General features: G+C 37.1%; 1 long non-coding RNA gene and 1 other non-coding gene across 2 annotated transcripts; one reads left to right on the top strand and one right to left on the bottom strand.

The window, feature by feature from the left end:
- The first annotated feature begins 579 nt into the window (after positions 1-579).
- On the top strand, positions 580-18,495 carry LOC131066661 (uncharacterized). The gene is made up of 4 exons (XR_009111705.2): positions 580-799; positions 1,628-1,703; positions 6,512-6,584; positions 18,159-18,495. It is a non-coding gene; the product is annotated as an uncharacterized LOC131066661 (long non-coding RNA).
- On the bottom strand, positions 16,379-16,450 carry TRNAA-AGC (transfer RNA alanine (anticodon AGC)). Its single transcript has one exon. It is a non-coding gene; the product is annotated as a tRNA-Pro (tRNA).
- Positions 18,496-20,157: the final 1,662 nt, after the last annotated feature.

The following is a 20,157-nucleotide window of genomic DNA, read 5'->3' as shown; positions in this document are numbered from 1 at the left end:
ATGATCAACGTAAAATGCAAGACATTCATTTGATAGTGAAACTATAATGTCAAAATAAAAAAGTATATATATTCTAAAAACTTCATTAAAAACATATAATCTTCAATTAACAATCTAAATACCTTTATTTTATTTTATAATATATAAATCAATTAATTAATTAGGGGAGTTTTGCTAGTAAATTAAAAAAGTACCCTCCTTCCTTGATTTGTCTACCTTCAAATGTATTTGAGTTCTAGTTTTGAATCTCTAGTCTTATCAGTAGTCTTTTAGCTACCCTTTATTTTTCTAATCTTTAGACTACACTTTATTTTTCTATCTTTTTTAATTTTTTAATACATTATTCAATAATAGATTAAAAAAACTTCTGAATCAAAATAATATTTAATTAAAATTATTGAAAAATTCTAACAACTTAATGTAAAGGCCTTTGAATTTTTAACTTCAAGTCATCCTCGTGTAACAGTGTTAATCTCATTCAAATATTCAAATTAAAAAAAAGGCACCAAAAAAGCAACTGTATAGTCCCGCTTTTAATCTCATTTAAACATTCGAAAAAAAAAAAACGGAAAAAGCAACGGTATAATCCAGCTATGCTTTTTACATCCCTTCACCACCTTACCGTTGAAGTTATTGGATCATACAAATTGAAAATCATTCTAAATTTGGGAGAAGATTTGCTGAGAATAAGATAGTATGTTTGTTTTTACAGTAGACAGTATGGTTATCTCCGTTGGCCTGGGAGGAGTGCTTTGTAGCTTCAGCTTCAGCCTAGAATTTGCATTTGGCAATGTTTGAGGTAAGTTATACCCATTTTTTAATCTGCTATAATATCATTAACACAATTTTTAATGTGATATAGTATCAGTAACACAAATTTTTAATATGTTATATTGTCATTAACACCTTTTTCAGGATTTGAACCTGAGAATTTACTATGAAAACCCCATTACTTTAAAGTTTAGGTCTGTCCTATTATCATTTAATCAGTTTTTCTGGTAGATTACATGCCCATGTTTCACTCTGTATTGATTGACTCGCTCTGAATTTTCAGCAGAGGAGTGTAACTTCTATTTTTCTGTTTGTAATTTCAATCTTTTCTCTCGAGTTAGTGCTTCTTTTGTTTAATCTTGGAACATGTTACAAATCAAACTTTACAGTTTTCAATTGGAGAGTTAGTGGGATAGAGCTATGGTACTTTTAATAGATATTCTTAATTTTCCTCTAATTTTCATCAGAAGAGGGAACCCTCTGTTTTTAACCTCTTTTTTTCTTTTTGTTATTTCAATCTTTTGGCTTGAATTAATGCTTCTTTTGTTTATTCTTAGAATGGGTTCAAATTTTACATTTCTCTGTTGAGAGTAAGTGGGGTAGAGCAATGATACTTTTAATGAATATTCCCAGTTTTCCACTTCTTTTCACTGGAAGAGGGAACCCTTCGTTTTTTTCATATTTTTTGAACTTTTCTGAGTCAAACTTAGTCTTTCTATTACTTAATTCTTGAAGAGGTGTAAATCAGTTTTATATTTATATGTGGGAATGCTTTTATATGAAAGTTTCATTAATTTATGTTTTGAACTAGTTTATTTGACATCTTTTAAATTAAACTATGTTATTTCAATTGTAGATGGGATGGTTAGATCTGCAATTTCAGAAGAAGCTCAGGGGCTTACCTTGACTTGCATTTGACTTGGTTTGTTGAGGTAAGTTGCACTCAAAATTTTAAGCGATTTTACAATGTAATATGTCTTGTCAGGAATGCTATGTCAAAAAAGTTTCATTAATTCAAGCCTATAATAGCTTGTGTTCCATAATATTTCGTTGATTTGCTTTTGGTTTTCAGAAGATGAAGGAAAATGGAAACCTTTGCTTTCTTGTCATTCTTTCAATCTTTTGAGTTGGGTTTCAGGTTTCTATTGTTTAATCTTTGAATGGATCAAAACCAGTTTTACATTTCTTGGTTGGAGCCATAGTATATAATTGGTATTATAAAAATTCATTCCTTCTTAGCAGAAAGGGTAAACAATGCTTTTTTCTTTTCTTCATATTTCTTTCTTTTGAATTTCCTGATTTCAGTTTAGTCTTTTTATTGTTCAATCATGAAAGTTGGACATCAGTTTTCTATTTCTCAGAGGAAGCTCTTTGAGCTAGTCCTAATTGACATCCATTGGTTTCAAATCTTATGTCATTTTAAATAGTAGATGGGATAGCTGGCTTTGGAATTTTAGAATAAGATCGAGGGCTTACCTTTAGCTTAGGATTTGCATTTGACCTTGTTTATTGAGATATGGAGCACTCAGAATTGGATGCTATTTTGAACTTCTAAAACTTCGAGGACTCAAACTTGGGTTATCTGAATTGAAATCCTTTAATTTAATTTTCTGAATATATTAAAGTACACACATTCTATTAAGTATTGGCTAATTTATGGCTTGTGGTTATCTGAATTGAATTCTTTTAATTTGATTTGTTGAGTAGATTAAAGTACATGCATTCCATTAAGTATTGGCTAATTTTCTCTCTGTTTATTCTTTTATTTGATTCTTATGAGTGGTTTTAGGTTTTTAATTTCTTAATCCATGAATGGGGTTTGCATCAAATTTTATTTCTCAGACATGGATCTATGGTGGAATTTAATCCATGAATGGGATTTGCATTAATTTTTTATTTCTCAGACATGGAGCTGTGGTGGAATTTAATCCATGAATTCCATAGTTGGCAAGCAGGGCTTATACAGATTAAAAATATGTAGTGATATTTTCTGTTTTGCTTAATTTATATTAATAATTTGTGTTTGTATTTTCTATTACATTAGCTAATATTGTCCGATTGCTCTTTCTTTTCAACATAGGACAAATCTTTTCTTTTGCTTCTTTCTTGATTTTTTGTTGGGTTCAACACAGGACAACTCTTTTCTTTCTCTTCTTTAATTTTTTGTTGGGTTCAGGCTTATTAGTACTCCATCTGTCAGACAAATCAGTTTTATATATCTATTGGAGTGCTTTGGGATGAAGCAATGATATTTATAATAGATATTCTTAATTTTCCCTTTCTTATTGACAAAAGAGGTACTAGTGGGGGAAGTGAAGTCAAGGTTTAGGCATTCTATTACACAATCCACCAGTGAATCCAAGTCAGTTTTGTATGTTCGTATTCAAGTGTTTGGAGATGAAGATACGGTTTGTTTTGAAAGATATTTTGTAATAGTTACATACATGTAGCCTCTTATTAGGCAACGAAATGAAAAAAAAATTGAAATCAAGTTTGTTTTGAGTGCTTATGAAGGACTCTATTACAATTTTTTTGTGCAAAGAATAGTTTGACATTAGATATTTACTGATTTTATTAGGTAAATATTTGTTGTTTTTCCCTTTCTTTTCAGTAGAAGAGGGTAGGCTTTGTTTTTTTTACTCTTCTAAATTGGGTTAGGTTTGAACAATAAAATGAAAGAGGTTGTTAGTCTCTGTTTCAATTTAGACTTTTATGCTTGCCCTCGATCCAACATTTTTAGTGGTTTTATTAAAGTCGTTTTAAGAAGATGGGTTAATCCTTTATTTTCAGTACAAGAGGGCAATCTCTATGTTTTAATTTTTCCCCCCTTTTGGAAACTTCTAAGATGATTGTAGGATTTCAATTGCTCATTCAACAGTTGGTCCATACGAATTTTTTATTCCTCTAATTGATAGCTGGTGCGATAGAAGATATGATTAATTTTAATAAGGCATTTTATACAAATGGTGACTTATTCCAAAGAAAACTAAAAAAACCAAAAAAATCTATATCTTTATCATTGTTAAAAGTCTCTTCAAGAAAAAAATTATGTACAGAGTAGCTTTAAGATTGGGTAAATATTGGCTTATTTACCCTTTCTCAAATCAGCAGTGAAGGAAAGACTCTATTTTGAAGCTCCTAAGTTAATTTTAAACTTTCTATTGTTCGATCCATGAATAGTTTATAAAGAATTTTATATTTCTTAGTTGGATGCTGGTGGGATGAAGATATAATTAATTTTGCAGATATTTTCAATATTTTCACTCAAGTATGTCTGTGGAACTTTATCATGCAAAAAGTGAAAAACAGAGCAAGCTGATTTTCTGGCTTTACCATTTTTAAAATACTCTTTTACAAAAATTCTATGAAAATGATGGTTTAATATTAAGCATCTATTCATCTATTTTATTTGGTAGTTACTAGTTATAAATGCTTGCTTTCCATTAGATAAATGTTGGTTGATTTTACTTTTGCTTTTCAGCAAGTGGACAGTAACATTTTTTTCCTTACTTTATTTTTAATCTATTAAGTTAATTTTAAGCATTTTGTTTAAATAAGTTGTTTATTTCCTTAATTCATAATACACACACATACATTCATATATATTAGATGTTACAAGAATCAACTTGGCTCAGACTTTTGACATTAACTTGGACTTGGATTTGGTGCTTAGATTTAGCCAAGATTTGTCAAATTGAAAAAATTATGAAATATAAAGATTTTATAAAACTGTAATCATGGACCCTTCAATAAATAAACTTTAAATACACAATAAACTAATCAAATAGAAGTTTCTTTGATCACATACACAAGTATTCATCAATCAAATGAAAATAAATGTGGATTTCAATTGAAGGAAAAAACATTTCTAATTATATGAATATAGTCAAGTATTTTAGGTGCACACAACTTAAGGATTATGATATCCATGTTATCAAAAACAAAGATCACAACTTGGAGTCATGAATTATGATAGAAAGGAGTTTGTATCCCTCAGCCTAGCATTGCTTGCTCTGTGTGGAGTCATGTGCTTGTATCTTAGACAAGTTTGCAAATGCTGCTGTAGCCTTAGGAGCATTACTTAGGATAGGGTTTGACTTAGAAAGTATAAATGTAATTTAATTGGAAAAAAGTCAAAAGAATAAAATAGTGTTTGCTCTTACATCCCAAATGGCCCAAAATACTTTCGTTTTTTGTTTTAAAACTAAAGTAGGGATTTGGGGGCAGTGCCTCCACTAGGATTGAGGGGTAGCACCTCTTGGGAGGTTTGGGGGCAGCACTCTTGGTATTCTTCCTATTGCGATACAAGGTGGGATCAAAGCCCTGCCATCAAGCCCTTGACGCTCTTGATGAAGAGTGATATGAAGATTATTGAATATTGATTGTAATTTTCATTTTGTATTGACATTTGACAAATTACTGAATTATGAATTTATCAGTATTTTCTTTATTGCAAATTATGAGATATTTAAATAGTTTGTTTGTTGGCAATTATAAATATATAAGTATTTCTGTTTTGATTTATAAAATCATAATTATATATATATTCTGAACTTGTACCTGTACTTGGCAAAAAAAATGCTGTATTAGGATACCCATACCCTAAATCTGTACCTGTCCCTATACCAGGACTAGAAACTGAGCATTTTATCCATAACAATTATCAATGATAATATTATGTCACAATTTGAAATATGCCAGGCCTATTGCTTCAGATAAGAATATTATCAATTTCGGATTGTCTTGTGAAGCCTAGTTTAAAAACTCATGGACTAGAAATGGACTCGCAAGTCCAGTGGCGCCACGAGTCGACTCGCCATGGACTTGTGAGGCGAGTCCTGGCAAGTCTTTTTGAAAGACTTGTGATTCTTTCTAATTGACTCGCGCGAGTCTTTTGACTAGACTTGTGCAACCCAAAAAACATGTCAAAAAATTATCTAAATCTTTTTTTTTCAAGTCAATCTCATTCTCTTCATCAAAATATATACATGAAATATAACATTTAAGTATACTTTAAGTTATATTTCATGTATATATTGGCAGGATGTTTGAGAGTGGTTTCAGATCTCTAGGAATTATAATGCAAATTCTAGGTTTTAGAAGATCTTTTAAATTTTCAGACTTAGCCAAATTGCAGTAATTAGTAGGCTCCTATTAGCATTCTCTCGCCCTCTCTATCTTACTCACTTTATCTGCCCCGAATTTTAGACCTATCTATCTCACTATCACTCTTCCTCTATCCCTTCTCTCTACCACTCTCTATCTCACTCTCTCCTCTCTCCCCCAAGATCTAGACCTATCATTATATGTAATTTTGTAAACATTTATAAACTTATGCTGCTATCATACATTTTAAAGTTTGAAACCATTAGTATGAATGATGAATTTTCAAATATTGAGTGCTTGGAGATCATATGACATGTGTAATGCTTCAATTATGGCTCTTATGTTTTCTAAATGCATTAATTTCTTTATTTTTTTTTTGTAAAATTATGATTTTTTTTGTTGAGTCCTTGCCAAGTCTTTCGCGAGTCTTTCACGAGTCCGAGTCCGAGTCCAATTTTTTGGTTTGCCGACTCCGTGGCGAGTCTGAGTTTTAAAACTTTGTTGTGATGTTAATATGGCATAGTGATTGTTACATTTTTTCTATGTTGTCTTGTGAAGGACCAAGCATGGCTTTATTTACATACATGCAGTACAGATTGAAGTCATTAATTAATCAGCCTTGTTTCCCTTACAGATTGGACCTGGTGCAGAACAAATAAATAAAGCTCCTTGTAGTGGGATTCAAGTCAAAAGTTTATTGCTTCAGGGTTAGTATTTGAGAAGTTAGTTTTTGCCTTTAGGTTTTAACAATTGGATATTGGTTAGAACCATAAAGATTCTTTTTTTATTCTCTAGAATCAGTAGTAGACTTAGAGCTTTAATACCTTTAATTCAAAACTTGTATAAATTTTTAAACTGAAAGATATAGCAAACTGAAACTGAAAGAGATGCAATCATAGAAACACTTAACACACAGTTTTTACGTGGAAACCCAGTGTGGGAAAAACACGGTGAGAAATGCCGCTAAGATCTACCGTCCTAATCCGGCCTCACAATTTAAATGGTTTACAATATTTAAGGGCTCCAACCCTAAGGAGTCACCAAACCCCTGTCTTTCTTTGAGCACCAATTCAATCCAACTAAGAGCACCAACTCTCAGTTCTTATCTGAGCACCAACTCTACAATCTGAATGATAACTCAAATATGATCTCAGGTCAATTACAAATTGAACAATAACTAAAGTTCTTATACCGTATTCAAAATATTTTGAGTGTTATTGTTTCAATCTGAACATTAAGCATTATAACCTCTCTGCATTGAACTACACAGAAAATAAATGTTAATCAAGAATATCTCTGTGTATTTTAAATAAATCTGCACAAAGAGTATATTGACTCTGGATATAATCTGTACTGAATGATATTCTGTGTTCAATCTGTCACAAATCTGAAAGCTGTAAACAAAAATCTTCAACCCACCAACACTTTGTTAAACCAAACAACTATATCAGATACACATTGAGAAATATCAAAATGATACAATAATTTCAGATGCCTGAAAAAAAATGAACCAGTTATACTATTGGATTTAACAGAACTCTCCTCAATCTGCCATCAAGTTTTGCTCTTTAATCCGAGTGTCAAGTTCCAATACTCATTGCTGTTGTCGGAGTGTTTTCACTGTATTTTTCTTGTCATAGAAGTGTCAAACTGTATCTATCTTGTGATCAGAATGTCTTTGCTTTTTCTTTTCAAAATTGGCTCACACAAAAATAATACCCTTCAACCCAAAAGTCACTTATTTATGTTTCCACACAACACATATAAGCATCGGTTCAAGCTGTTATCTGTTCTGGTATAGTTATTACTGATTTGTAATTAGTTGACAACTGTCAACTAACTGGTATAGTTATAACTAATTTGTGATTAGTTGACAACTGTCAACTGATAATTAAGAATTGATTTCTTCCAAAACAATCTCCTTTTTAACTTGTATCAAACAAAAGAGAAGGCTTATAATAAAACAATTAAGTTACTGTGATAACCACCATCAAACTTTTTGTTCACAAACATAATCGGGTTAATCAACCTTTAACAAAAACCTGATAGGAACAATATGGTTATAAAGCCTCTCTTTATAATCTCTGTCAATGACGGCTTGAGAGAATTTTAACATAAAAATAATATCACTGCAAACTGGAAATATAACTGGGAACATCATGTTGCAGGGAATAATCATTATGTCATGTTGTCATATTATGTTATGTTGTCGTCGGTAATTATGAGTTACGACAGTCAGTTAGTCGTCCCGAAGGGCAGTTGGATGCGACGGTTGGTCGCACCCCTTCCGGTATTATATATTGCATACTTTCTCTTCATAGTGGCATCATCATAGTCGTATCTGGGTGTGATGTTATAAGCACTTGATGTACATGGACTATTGAATTAATACAAAAACTGGTTCTTTAATATATTTCCATTATGTTCTGTGCATTTACTTCCTGCATTTAATCGTTTACCCGTATGTGACAAACATTTGGCGCCGTTGCCTAGACATACTCGGGAAAGGAAGGAGCGGATGGCGTATGGACACGATGGGCCTTACCGTCGGTGAGATTAATTGAGAGGCCGATGACTCACAAACGGAACTCTACGATGGAGAGGACACTGCAATGAGGGAATTCTCAATCCTGCTTCAGGCGGCCATCGAGACCTACGTCCGAAGAGAGGCCACGGAGGTTGAAGTCCCAACAAGTGCCGTGTGGACCGCACTGGAAGTTAGCCCCGCAGTGAATCGGTTGATGAACCACCTCCCTCGGTTGCTTGCATAGGCATCACTGGCACAGCGAACCCACCTGGAGGAGATCGCTCGTGAGGAGCGACGCCAATAGGTCCTTCAACAATACGAAGAAAACAATCGTTGTTGGGACGTAGAGCATGATGGCAAGAGGCGAAGGGGAAATTGAACCTTGTAATAATCCCAACACAATGTTGACATAAATTGTGGCTGAAAGGGAAAATAATAAAAGTTTTTTTTTTGTGTGTACATGGTGTGTGCTTGCTATGTACGGAAGTGATTTATTCCCAATATACTAAATAAGGACAAAAGTAAAAAGATATGAAGTGATGAATGGGAAGTGGCACAAAGAGCGTTGAATCTCAGACAGCAAATAGAACGAAGGCGTAGCCTAAGGCAGCTTGCCGAGGGACGACCGACCGAGGGGTTGCTCGAAGGGAACCCAGGAGGTGTCACGGAGGTTGCAGAGGACGAGATAGATGAAGAGAATTACACTCTCTACACTGTCGTAGGGTTGCTCGAAGGGAACCTAGGAGTCATGGAGGGTGCCGAAGGAGAACTCTACAGTTCGCCAGAATACCACCATAGGGTAAGAAGTCGCGAAGAGTTGGTGGAACAAACAAGGCAAAGTCTAAACCTGATCGACGCTACCAGAGACCTACTAAAGAACTTGTCCATTTTGGAGGACAACCGAAGGGAGACGACCGAAGGTGACGGTATGGCCGACGGTGCCGAGGAAGCACAAGGGTACCGTACGAGAGGCAATTTGTTTGGTTCGGGGTCAACAACCTTCTTTGGAGGACCCATGAGTGGAGGGTCAGGTGCAGGAGGTGGAGGCGGAGGATCACCAGGTACAAGCACACAAGGCACCAGAGGAGCGAGACCCAGCGGTGGGATGGCAAGTAAGCAGAAGCTGCCGAAGTTCAATGGCGACGGGAAGGAAGATCCCGTCCGCCATTGCCGCACTTACGAAACCATATGGTCAGCAAATGGTGTTACAAGCTAGGACGAATGGGTAACACAATTTCCAGCAACCTTAAGGGAAGTGGCCATCGACTGGTACTCCGATACGGATAAGACCAAAGTTGGCACATGGCCCAACTTGAAGGAGTTCGAGATAGAGTTTCGCCTCCTCAGAGACGACAATGAAATAGTAGCCGAAATCTATGGCACAAAGCAAAACAAGAACGAGACTGTCCGAGCCTATAGTCAGCGGCTCAAGGAACTGTTGGGGAAAATGGAGAGTCAACCAGTGGATGGGTTGAAAAAGAGATGGTTCGTGGAGGGATTGAAACACTCCATCGGGAAGAAGATGAAAATTGTTCCACCAACCTCGTACGAAGATGCATATAATAGAGCGATGGATCTCGAGAGCGAGACCAAGACATCCAAGAAGAAAAAGAAGAAGGATAGCTCGTCTGAGGATGATGACTCTTCCGAGGGAAGCAACAGCGACGGTGAGTCCGGCAAACAGGTGCAAGCCCTGCAAAAGGACATGTTGAGGATGATGAAAGAGCTAAAGGTTATGAAGGGAGGTCCAAGCAAGACCGACAAAGGGGAGCTTTGGTACACGGAATGTAAGACGAACGACCACACAAAAGGCTCCTGCCCAAAGAAAGCCTATTGTGATATATGCTAGTTGATGGGGCATCCCACCAGGGAATGCCCCTACAACATGAAAACACGAAACCAACAAGTAATGCTTACGCAGGAACAACCAACTACATCGGGCGGTACCGGCAGCTCCCAGGCGAACAACAATGCAACATCGGGAGGCTACCGAGATAACCGGTGGGGAGGACGAAACAACAATAACAACAATAACAATACAAGGAGCCGGATTGAATACGACTCCAAAGGCCAACCGATGATACAATGCAGAGAGTGCAACCAGTGGGGGCACTTCGCCCGAGACTGCCCGAAGGGAGAGGCCACACAATATTTGTGCAAATGGTGCGGATCGAGAGACCACAGAGATGCCACTTGCCCGAAGTCCGACATCAACTTGCTCAATGTCGAGGAAACCAAAGAAGAGGAAGTGCTAGCCGTAACCCGCGCCCAAGCTAGAAAAGCAATGTGCCCAGACCCGAAGACTGAGAAGCGAAGGGTACGAGAAGCACGAGAAGAAATTGAGAAAGAGATACGAGAGGGGGCGAAGGCGAAGGGTACGACGGGTACTTCCAGCTGACCGGAGGCGGAGGAGGCTATACTAAATCAAATTTTAAAATTGCATGTGCCTGTGAAGGTACACGACCTCCTTCAGACGATGCCTCAATTACGAACGACGTTGCTGAATAATCTCTCTCAACCACGCACCAATACCAACCACCACATAGATGTTCCTGGGGGGTCTGTAATAGACCCCAGGCTGCTAGTAGTTAACACTGGAAGGAACCCGACCATTGTGGAGATGGGTATCCTTGGCACCATTCTAACCGATACCATCGTCGATGGTGGATCAGGAGTGAATGTTCTTCCAGAAGAGACCTAGCGGAAGCTGGGGAAGCCAACGTTGTGGCCATCTACATTCAATCTACTGGGAGCAAATCAGCATGGGATCAAACCCATCGCGATGGACACTGATGGGCCAGCAAGTTACCATCGGGACGCAACCCTTCATACTGAACTTCGTGGTAATCCCACTAAAGAAAAAAGGGTATGATGCGATCTTAGGGAGAGGGTGGCTGGTGGCAGCCAAGGCCACCCACAACTGGAAGAAGAACACTATGTCTATGGAGAATGGAGGAAGGAAGTTTATCATAGACCTTGGGACGCAGTTGGTTAGTGAGGAACCGACATCATCTTCGGAATCAGAGGGTGAAGGAGAAGGCGACCTAAGGGACGAAGGATGAGGTTGCAAGGAGCCCAACGACGAAGGGATTCTCAAACTAGGAGAGTGCTCCAAGGATGAGACGGGGTCATTGAACGGGCTCTTCCACTGGCAGATGGAGGATTATGAAATGTTCTAGAGCTACAGGCTTGAAGTAGAGGAACCAGAGCAAGTAACAGAGGAGGTGTACTTGCCGAATACAGAGAATATTGGAAGGGAGATGCCCCAAACCTCGATGACGTAGCTAATCCCAAGATCATTCGTGTCGGCAACGATTGGAACCCTGTGTGGAAGGCCGTAGCCTTCAAAATCTTTATTCTTCTTCTTCTTCTTCTTCTTATGTACGGGAAGAAGACCGTGGTTCTTGTAGAATTTACGGTTCCAGGTCTTCGAATGGCCATTGAAAATAGACTTGCCATCAATGGGTCCAAATTGAAACCCTACCACGAGAAGCGCGTAGGGGACCCGAGAGGCTAGAAGGACACCCGAGAGTCCGGAGGGGGACCCGAGAGGATGGAAGGGGACTCGAGAGGCCGACAGGCGACTCGAGAGGCACAGGACCAAAGCGGGAGACTCTTGGGCGAGGCAAACCGAGAAGGATGAAGGGCGATCCCAGAGACATAGGACCGGAGCCGAAGATTCTCTAGACAATTAGATTAGGAAATTGAAAAAAAAAAAAAAAAGAAAGAAAAAAATCGGTGGCCATGGCGGAACCACCGTCGAGGGACCATCATACAGTGGAACCACCATGGGAGACCACCGTGCGATGGGACACCGTATGGTGGAACCACCATGGTCGACGACTGTGTGGTGGGACACCGTACGGTGCACCACTGTGCGGTGAGGTCCTGTGAAGTGGGCGATGAGGTCCCATGAGGTGGGACCTCGTGGTGTGCAGTGAGGCCTTGTGCGGTGGGACACCGTACGACACACCACCGTGCGGTGAGGCCTCGTGTGGTGGGGCACCGTACGGTGCACCACCATCTATGGAGGTCATTGGTCTAGGGTGGAACTCGGTGGGTATTCATCCATCGTATGACCTTCCTAGCCACCGTACAAGAGACCAATCATTGTACGACACCAAGCTTCGGGTGACCCTAGTCATCGTATGACTCAGCCACCATATGGGTTCACTCCATCGTCTGGCAGATAACCTCTGTATGGGCTCGAGACATTACAGTCCGTAAGCCTGAAGGAGCATGGCGGCGACGGTTTAAAAGAGGATGAAAGAGAAAATACCACGACACTGCAGGGATAAGATAAACGGTGGTGATGGCACGTGAAGAAAAAACAAACAAAAAAAAAAGACGACCAGATTTAAAATCATTCGATGGAGTTTGGAGCCAAGACACTGAAAAAATTAGAGTGGAGAAGAAGGTTTTTGGCATCTTAAAATATCACAAAAATGATGTGCGCCATGGTCTGCCCCTCGACCCCGTTGGGGGCATTGCCCCTAGACCCCTAGTTTATTTTTGAGCTACAATACACTTTTTGAGTTGGGCGAAGGCATCAGAGAAGTCACGGTAAATGTTGGGGTTGTTCCGTACTGTGAGAAAGAAACCTGAATCTAAGCATTGGTGGGGAAGCCATAAGCTGTAGAGGGAGACGGATTTGGAGGTTGCGAACAAACAGAGTTTGAGGGAAGGCATTGCAGGCCCGTGCAGTCGTACGACACCAGGGAGTTATTCAGTTCAGTTATCAGCCTTTGGGGAGTGTTATGGAGGATTTGAGGCGTCTCCTAGCCTTTGTGCCAGAAGGTTGTGGCCACTTCCAGGCATAAATGGTACGCTTTGAGGAACTCGGAGTATGTCTCGACTGGACGTGAGGTTGCCTTGGTGGATGCACATAGGGCTCGGGAGGAGCTGACCACTAGGTTGGAGGCAGTAGTAGCGTGAGACTTAGCTCAGCGTACCCAGGAGTTGGATGCCGCGAGGGCAGCGTGGGTGGCTATCGAGGACAAATTGGCTAGGGAGACAGTATCATTGGAGTAGCAGTTGGTGGAGGCTGAGACTGAAAAACGTGTTTTGCAGACAAGTTTGGTTTAGGCATAGAAGGATTGTGATGTCAAGGGAAAAAAAGACCTCCTTGCGGAAGCACTAATGGTGAAATCCACACTTGAGCATCGGCTGGTAGCAGAAAAGGGTTTTCAAGCGAAGACGCAGCAGGTGTATGAGTTTCGACCTCGACTAGCGTTAGCAGTTCTTGCAATTCTATACCTTGATTTTGTTTAATGTATGAACATCATCTCTATTTTGTATTAAGTCATCCGGAGATGACTTCTTTTCTTGGGGGGGACGATGTTGCCGAGAATAATCATTATGTCATGTTGTCATATTATGTTATGTTGTCGTCGGTAATTATGAGTTACGACAGTCAGTTAGTCGTCCTCGAAGGGCAGTTGGACGTGATGGTTGGTTGCACCCCTTTGGGTATTATATATTGCATACTTTCCCTTCGTAGTGGCATCATCATAGTCGTATCTGGGTGTGATGTTATAAGCACTTGATGTACATGGACTATTGAATTAATACAAAACCTGGTTCTTTAATATATTTCCATTATGTTCTGTGCATTTACTTCCAGCATTTAATCGTTTACCCGTATGTAACAAACACATCAAAACTAAATAGCAGATCGAACATGCTGTGCAGATCCAATCACGATACAATGCCCAGGTATGAAAGCGTATACTATGCATATCCAAAAACAAGACAACCATTACGAATACCTGTATTTCAATCTTCATTCTGTTTCAGAATTATGACAGCATATCAGAATATACTTACTAATCTGTTTTGTGTGTATTTGTGACATCAATGACAACAAACTGTAACAGGTAGCTATAATCCTATTGGTTCATAATACATTGAAATTATTAAAAAATCATGAACTTATCTAAGCAGACAAATAATTTATATGGTTTAAGTGGCAAACTGTTTGTAGTTTTCATTGTTCCTCTAAGAAACATCTCTCTGATTTAATTGATTGTTTAAAGTCTTTGAACTTTACATAACCATGCTTTATTTTATAGAAATTAGGATAATTATACAGGGACAGACTAAATGATTTAAGTCTTGTTGCATACACATTGTAGACACCTAAACATTGCACAATGAATTAAGTGAATTTTATTCATTTAATTATTCTTAATTCTTTCAATTAATTAAATTAAGATTTAATTAATATCTCTATTCTTCTAATCAACTATTAATTAAATTAAGATTTAATTAATATACCCTTCTTCTATCTAAGCCATTTAATTAAATCCCCCTTCTAGCCCATTTAATTAAATCCCCCCACTTGCAAAACCCTACAAATGCAAGTTGCAACCACAATTGAAATAAATTAATTTTATTTTAATTAAATTCTATTTTCCCCACCCACTTGCAAAATCCTACATCTCCCACTTGCCTCCTAAACCCCCCTTCTAAATTCTTCTAGAACCCATCTAATCCTAATCAATTAGCCTAAACCCTTCAATCATTCCTTTTCCCTAAATTTGAGGATATCACTTCTCAAATTTGGAGGAAAGTCTTCCAAAAGCAATAAAGTCTTTATGTCTTCAACAAGCTAACTTGTTGAGTTCCCCCAAATTTGGAAGGACTCTTACAAATTTGTCCCCAAAGTCTTCCAAACCATTAATGGTTAACTAACCTTTGTGGCATGGTTAGAAACTTTTTGCCTAACTCAACCTTCATCTAACCCAGGGGTCTCATCAAGGATTCATTGCTTTGACCATGGTTATTCCTTTAACCCTTGCACAAGAGTTTATCCTTTGGGTAAAAGCTTTATCCAATGGATAACCTTAATCTAACCTTAACCCTTACCTCCTAAGGTAACCTTCATGTCTTCTCAAGCATTTAATGCTTCTTTCATCTCCTCTCAAGCAGTCTCTTGTTGACAATTGTCACCATTTCATTGGTGAGAATTGTAAACATGGATCGATAACTTTCAATCCTAGCCCTTGATAAGATTATCCAATCTTGACCATCCATTGCCCTGTTTTTCCTATAAATAGAGCCCTCATTCCTCCATTCTCATATCCAAGTCTTTAGCATCACACTTATAGGCATTTTACTAAGAATATCTAGTCATTTTATCAAGCATTTAGTCTCTCTTTGAATAGAAATAATCTAATAAACATTTTAGAAGCATTTTTATTATCATAAATAATCATATTAAGCTAGTGTATCATGTTAGGATAGTTCTTTTACTAATCCTTTCATCTTATCATCATATACATGCTAGTTTAATTCATGTTTGCTAATATCATGCACATTTAAGATTGCATTCATGTTAGATTGATCGAATATCCCTCATTCTCATGATTGTCATCCCTAAATCACTTTGCTCATTGATTTGAGAACAAAGGCATTGGCTTGAGGGGTCTTGTGAGATAAAGAACAATGGAACATCCCTTGGGAAGTTGAGTTATTCCACATAACTCCTTAACTTGCACCAAGAGTCCCATTGGTGTGTGGACTAGTCCTGAATTTGTATTTTCCGTTTCATCGCACTATTTTTCTCTTACACACACATATATACACACACATGCTGTAATGTCCCCTTATTAATATTCCTAGATTAGGCAATACTAAAGCTTGCAAATACAGGGAAATCACTTCCAGTTTGCTTAAAGAAATAAGTCTTTTAGTCATGGTTTGACATTTGAACACATATCTATATCTTAATAGAAATAGCAAGATTAGTAACTGATCTGAATTCTGTTGAGACATGGACCAGCTAGGACTTGAACCTAGGACCTTCCATATGCTACTGGAGTGCTCTACCATTGAGCTACTGGCCCCTCTTGGACAAGTCCATCGTCGGTCCGGGTGTGGCTTATTTCCAACACCAACACCTCCCCTTAAGCTACACCTCTCATGTGCTTGGGGCTCCTAGCCTAGACCTGACTCTGATATCATGTTGAGACATGGACCAGCTAGGACTCGAACCTAGGACCTTCCATATCCTACTGGAGTGCTCTACCACTGAGCTACTGGCCCCTCTTGGACCAGTCCATCGTCGGTCCAGGTGTGGCTTATTTTCAACACCAACAAATTCTTTGTCAAAGAGGGTTTGATATTATAATTGTCCTTTAATAGGACTGAGATTGAAGAAAATTGCTGTGTTTGATCTGATCTTGATGTATACATAATTGGCTGACTGTGTCTGATTCACAATAATGTCTGCCACTGATTTGCATAGAGGCAATGTGCTCAAAGAGTAGATCAATCTTGGATATGTATATCAGAAGAAAATGTTTGATGATCCCCAAATGACTGAGTTTGATCTTCCTCTTATACCCTGCTAGATAGAAGGGATGCACCTCTTGAATTATGAAAGAACATATCCCTTCCTAATTGCATCTCTTCACAACATAAACGAATAGCATCTCTTCTTATATTTGGTCAAACTTAACTAATCACACCTTTCCATATTGCTAACATAATCATCTCAAAACACCAATTAGTCTTCTCAATACTAATTGCTATCTTCCAATTAATATTGATTTTTATCATTAATCGAAGCTGGTTTGGATGCCGGAGTTAGTTTACCTTAAATCATATTTGGTTTACATATTATTTTGTTTGGATAAGGAGACTCTCTATTCATTATCGGTATTGCTCACCATTGATACAATCATAATCGTTGTTTAATATTATTGATCAATACATCAATACGTGTTTCAATTCATTGTATATACCTAATCGATCGCTGAGCCATACCATAAAATGCTTGGTGTCTTCAGCGATAATCGTGATCTCCTTCATGTTCGTAATCATGGCCGTGCTGCTGAGAATACATTCCCGACCATCGAACTCTATATGGAATTGTATTTGGAGCATCCGTTCTTCGACTCGGTTTTAATAAATGGCTAGGACTATCGTTTAACATTGATCAATATTAATCCTAACGACACACATCTGGCAACGCCTATATGGATATGGTGATACGTGTTCTATCTGGCTGTCTCAGTCATGATATTATTTAGCATATGGTGAATCGTCCATGTATCATAGTTGTCTTTACTCGAATGTTCTCATTAGATATTTATTTTGTTACTATTCATTTATTTATATTACTTTTATTATTATTATTTAATAAATATGAACTTAATATTAATATTTAATAAATATAAATTATATATTAAATCTTGTCTGTTGGTTAAATAAATATTTCATATTTTAATTGTATTATTATTTAATATTTAGATTCTATTCTAGAGTGGCATCATTGTGTTTTGATTGTTTGGATGGGGACATTACACATGTGCACACACACACACACATCATTGCTTTAATTAATGTATGAAGTACCTCTGAAGAATAGCTTGAAGTTGCTATCCTTAAATTGCTTTGATTGTTTGGATGGGGACATTACACACGTGCACACACACACACATCATTGCTTTAATTAATGTATGAAGTACCTCTGAAGAGTAGCTTGAAGTTTCTATCCTTAAATTGCTTTAACTTCTATGCAATGCTGATTCTAAGTGGTTCAAATTAATTCTGCATCAAACCCATAAGATTACGGTTGCTTAAACTCATTTTATTTTGGAAATTTTTGTAATATTACAAAAGAGAGAATATTGGGTTAGATGGAGACTAATGATCAAAACAATTTCTTCCTTCAAAGAATATCCCATTACTTAGGAATGTGGGCTTGAACATAAACTAATTGTGTTCAAAACTGTCAAATATTTAACAGGTAATTTGACAGATGAAACTTGCTTGTGGACAGCTACAAATATTTACAGGTTTGAAATACAAACCAAGCAGACAGCGCGGAATTTTGTTTCTTACATTAAATTTATAGTCAATTCCTTTGTTAATTCCTATGAACCCTATGTGGGGGCATATGCTTGATATATTTTTTTGTTATCTTATTTTACATTTTTCTCTTAGATGATATGTAGCTATCAAGCATGCCCTAGCTTGCTGATTATTTTAATGGTTATAAAAATACTGGTGATTATTTGACAAACTACGTTAGAGCATTGTTTCACTGTGTGGATCCTATATTATATGTATCCCTATCTTCTCTAGTGGAAATGTCTCCTCAATAGAAAAATAATACATTAGGAATTTGTTAAATGGACAGGGATTCACTATCAGTTTGCTTTTCTTATTAAATAACTTGACTAGACAGACTATAAACGTCTATGACTCAATGCAGGAATGATTATTGTAGAAAAACTGCCAATTAACTCTTTGAAATGCACTTGAAAAAGTATTTTAGGGTTGCATTGCTTTCAAGTTTGTCATTGATGTCAATAAACTTTAGCTGCGTACACCACTCTAATATCAGCTTGGTCATAGCACATTTTATTTTTCTGCATAAAATATAGCTAATGCTTCTGGTTCTATTAAGTTGTTAAGATTCTTAAGAGTACAAGTGATCCCATGTTAAACATGATTTAATGTTTAGATCAGCTGGAGAAGTTACGTATAAGATTTGTTCTGCGGTTATACTCTAGAAAGATAGATTTATTTCATTATTTGACACATTTATTGGGTTTAAGGTTATCTTAATTTTTCAGATTAATAAATCTTATTTATTAGAAATAAAGGCTACTTTTAGACAACTAGTAACAGAAATTCGGGGTTTGAGTGTTGCTTAATTGTAATTTATCAGTTGTAATTCAACAATATAGCTGAGAATTTAGACAATTATAAAAATATTGCACTCCATTGGTGTCTTTTCCATTACCCTGAAACGGGAAACCATTTTGTTGACAAGTGAGTTTGACCAATATATGAAACTTTAGTATGTAGTCAACTGGTGGGTAATAATATTCTTATATGGATTATGGGACATATTAAATGCTTTTTTGGTATGGCATATTTAGGCATTGTGGAATGTGGGAAATCCTAACATCATCATATACATGATGAACATGTTTATATAATCTGATGAAATACTAGTTATAATCAAATCAGATGTAATATAAGCATAGTTCTTTGATTTGGTATGCCTCTACTGACTCAAAAATCTTAAAGAGGCATAAATCTTAATAGTACAATGCTACTCTTAGACATTGTTCCTGAGAAACTTCATTGTCCCTGTTCTCGTACCAGTATAGGTATCCAAATATCTTATATACCGGGGGTATGTAGAGATGAGATCATGAGACAACTGGAATTTTCTGTTTGCAGCGATTCCTTGTGTGTAGGAGTAATCCTCAGTTCATTGACATCATCTACCTTCATCAACCAATACATATCCCCAATCGGATAATTGAATTCAAATCAATGTTGAACTCAATCATCTTCATAAACATAGGAAAATGTTTGAGATTTGAGCTTCACCAGATAAAAATAGAAATTGAATAGATTCTATTCGTACCATTTGATCTTCCCCGTTGGCTAAATCCTTCCCTTATGTTTGCTCTGTTTAAATAGTCTATTTACTTTGTTAATTTTTTTTTCCCACAAGTAGGGTCCACACAATCACTTTTCCATTGAGAATATTTGTTTTTTCGCATCTGTTGGATTTAAATTCTTGGAAAAATTGGGAACTTTTACTGCATTTTTATCCCGCAACAAAGTTACTGGGGTTTGTGTGTGGGTGCAAAACTTCCTGAAGCTTGGTGTGCAGGTAAGAGGATGCCTGTGATTTATATTTATTTTTTTTGGATAAAATAAAAAAGTACCAGAGAAATTCAAATAATGAAGCTTAACTTTAATAAATAAAAAATACAGAATCC

Source organism: Cryptomeria japonica, chromosome 3 (genome assembly GCF_030272615.1).
Source record: "Cryptomeria japonica chromosome 3, Sugi_1.0, whole genome shotgun sequence".
Classification (NCBI taxonomy): domain Eukaryota; kingdom Viridiplantae; phylum Streptophyta; class Pinopsida; order Cupressales; family Cupressaceae; genus Cryptomeria; species Cryptomeria japonica.
Note: the sequence above shows the minus strand (reverse complement) of the source record. Positions and strands in the feature narration are given on the sequence as shown.